Source organism: Eurytemora carolleeae, unplaced genomic scaffold (assembly GCF_000591075.1).
Source record: "Eurytemora carolleeae unplaced genomic scaffold, Eaff_2.0 scaffold2015, whole genome shotgun sequence".
Classification (NCBI taxonomy): Eukaryota; Metazoa; Arthropoda; class Copepoda; order Calanoida; family Temoridae; genus Eurytemora; species Eurytemora carolleeae.
In genome coordinates this window covers 10,455-14,126 of record NW_019397903.1, presented here as the reverse complement: position 1 = coordinate 14,126, position 3,672 = coordinate 10,455, and the positions used below count along the sequence as shown (strand labels likewise).

The 3,672-nt window shown below is 30.5% G+C and overlaps 1 long non-coding RNA gene across 1 annotated transcript; it reads right to left on the bottom strand.

The window, feature by feature from the left end:
• Positions 1–1,725: 1,725 nt before the first annotated feature.
• Positions 1,726–3,155, bottom strand: LOC111716277 (uncharacterized). Its single transcript, XR_002768446.1, has 3 exons — positions 3,125–3,155; positions 2,544–2,776; positions 1,726–1,805 (listed from the first exon to the last, which is right to left on the bottom strand). It is a non-coding gene; the product is annotated as an uncharacterized LOC111716277 (long non-coding RNA).
• Between the last annotated feature and the right edge of the window lie 517 nt (positions 3,156–3,672).

The window sequence follows — 3,672 nt, the reverse complement described above, 5'->3', positions numbered from 1 at the left end:
ATACATTTTCAGGGGTGTCAGAAATACTTTTTTGCATTTTTTTAAAACGTCTGTAAACCTAAAAAAGTTTAATTTTGATAACACTTTTTGGTTCTGGGTGATTGCATATATTTATATAAAACTTTCTTTAACCAACATGTTTTTTTCTAAATTCACTTAGTTAGATATCCTTATACATACCAATGTGAAACCTTTCAGAAAGTAGGAAAGATACTGCAAAAAAAAGGTGCCAAACCAAACAGAATTTTTATTNTATATAAAAAAATTTCTGGGTTGCACTTTACTCTAGTTTTGCAATATTTTCATTTGTGTAAAATAGCAGTAAACAAAAATATTGATATCCACAAAACTGCATAACTCCATTCTTAAAACCCGGGTTTTAAAACTGGTTTTACTGGGTGCAAACTTGAGGAAGAAGGGGTACCACAGGGTATTGTCGAATACAATAGAGTACTATGGGGTACTGAGGGATTCTGGGGGGTACTGGGGGTACTGGGGGTACTGTGGGGTACTGGGGGATACTGCTGGTACTGAGGCTACTTTGCGGTACTGAGGGGTAGTAGGGGCTAATGGAGAGAAAAAGGGATTACTGTGGGTTATTGTATGAAACTCCTGGGTACTGCTGCATACTACTTGGTACTGGGGGGTACTGGGTGGTATTGGGTGCAGTTGGGGACTAGAGGTACTTGGTATACTGACAGGCACTGTAGGAGTACTGCTTAGTACTGGCGGGTAACTGGAAGTACTAGGGAGTAATATTAAAAATTCAGTGATGGTGATGGACCAAACCTTTGTAGAGTAAAAAAAGTAGATGTTAGTTCCACATTTATTGAAAATATATTTCTGGATTGACCCTCGTCAGTTTTAATGAAATCACAAGAAAATAAACAAACAAAAAAGACTATTCAAAATAAAAATTTGGGCTGTTAAATGGACATAAGGGAAACAAACTCAAATTATGATATGGAGTAATAGAGGATATTTGGGGATACAGTGGAGTAATGTGGGGTACTTTTGGGTACTTCTGATGGGTACTACTGGGTGTTGGGGGTACTGGATGGGGGAGTAATATTGGGAGATGGGGGTACTATGGGGTAATGGGGTAACTATATATAGAGTACTTCAGTGTACTGTTAGGTACTGCAGGGTGCTGGTACCTGATTTACGCCCTTTTACCCCCTATTACTCCCCAGTACCACTATGTAGCCCCAGTAACCACAAGTTCTCCCAAGCACCCTCTGTTACCACACTATACCCCCCCCCCCCCAGTACACCCCAGTTGACCTAATACCCAAAATTAATAGACTTTTTTTAAGAAAGATATTGCATAATCAAAAGGTATGTTTCTTGTTCAAAGCACAAGATAAAGCTAAAAATGGTACTTTATATCTATTGTTTGTTTTTGTTTTAATAATTTTTATCTTCCATTTGATTTGTTTAAAAAGTACATTCCCATCTCTTTGAGTGTACATTAATTATTACTAATTATTATTATTAATTATACAATATAAAAATTACACATGAAATCGTGCTTTACAAAATAAATTGATTGAATTTTAATATTTATTTTTTCTCATTTCAATAATTCTAATTCACATGTTTTCTTTTAGTAGCTAATTCCCAACAAAATACTGAAATACAATAATGGAAATGATTAATGTGCTGGTTGAAAGCTTTACTAAACGAAGAAAATAAATATTCTGTCAACCAATAATAAATAAATCCATTATTCCTAATGAAGAAATTCCTAAGCCTGCTCCCAATGAAATATATGCCATTGCCATGTGCTCAAAGTTAAGCTTTTCCTATTAAAAGAAATTATATTTATTATTAATAATGAATTATTACATTATTACATAATTTATTTTTTTCAGAATTGGACTCATTTCAAAAGAATCAATGATGGGCTATAAATTTTTCAATTTAAGAGGATTAGTCACACTAAATAAAGCATTTATTTGAACTTTAAAAAAAATGAAAAAAAAATGATTATATGATGGTTCTCATGTTTGTATCATTTTTGAAAAAATAAATTTGAGTTTTTTTACATTTGATTTCAACTTTATTTTTTACTAAGTTCATCATTAGTGCAATGAATTGATCTAGAATAGTAAAAATATTGGAATATTTGACAAAACTTACTTATTTTAATGGGGCCTTTAAAATTTACTGACTAATGCAATGTTGTTAACAATCATATGGTTTTCATAGTAATGTAAAGTAGTTAACAATGACCAAAATTTATTAATGAAACGACAAACTTAAACTATAAAACAACTTCTTTAATGTCTTTCTTTTTTAAAAACAATTGTTTAATATTGGTTAACTAACAAAACAATCATGTAAAAAAGTGAAAAATATCTAGTCCTAGATATTTCCATTTACATTACATTAAAAGTTTGAAAATAGCATTTTAGTGTAAAGCTAAAAATGGCCTTCCAGTGCAAAAAGGCTAATTTATTATTTTTTCTAAAAAGTTTTATCCAAATTTCAAAATACTAAAGTAAAACTATTAAAACTTTAATTAAAATGCTAATTATAACCTTACTGAATAAAAAGCAGGTTCTTCAAATATGATTGATGGGTAAAATCTGTCAAGGTGCATCATAAAATCAGCCTAATTTTATATTAATTAATGTACATGAATTATTCTAAAGTAATTCTATAAATGGTTTGATAACCTGCTCACTTATCAAAAAATGATAAGTTATGTGTTCTGCCCAAATTGAATTCTTTTGCACTAGAAAATACACTTGTAAGAATAGTCCAGCTTCTCCTAACACAATGTAACAAAGGTTAATAAATTGAATGATGCCAGAAACAATAATTTTATCCATCTCACTTTGACACTGACAGATACTGTTACAATATCAGGATGTTACAATTAGGGATAGATTCTTCAGAACCTTTAATGTTCCCTAATTCACAACAGTTGATAATAATCTGTTTACAAAATTATGAATATATTTTTTTCTTTTTGAAATTAATTTTTTTTCAAATTCAAATTAACTAAACTAAAAATAATTTATAAAATTTAATTTTTAAAAAGTACAATTTATTAACAGAAAACTGTTCAGACACTGTCTCAAACCATCTTTTGTTTTTTCATTTTTCAGATTCCTACCTCACAGTAATGAAATGGTTGTCCTTTATTCTGAAGGGTCACCAGAAATTCTGGGTTTTCCAATAAAGTCCCCTCAACATATGCCTCAAGAATAAAGAATTGTTTACGACTTACGTACAATTAGGAAAAATGCCAAGTAATTAGTGTTCTATTTATTGATTTCTCTCTCTATTACCCTTTCTCCCAAAAAGACTGCCCTTTTGTCTTCATAAATCAGTTTCATTGCATCAATCTAAACAAAATTTTTAATTTTGAACCTTAATTTGATGTTCACTTAAAGCATATTGAAAAAGGGGGGGGGGTAAATTAAACCATCACAAAAATTACTTCAAAAGTTGGTTAAGTCACCCCATACTAAACTGTAATCTAAGGAGAAATGTGAGAATGAGCTTTTTAGAAGGGGTTCAGGGTCAACAATTAGTTCAACCCAACATCTTCTTTAGGGCTTACACTTAATTATAATTTCTAAAACCCTGTTCCAAAATTCCAAAATATTGCTTTATAGATTTTTAAATAAAATATTTTTTTCTGGAATAATGGAATCCCTA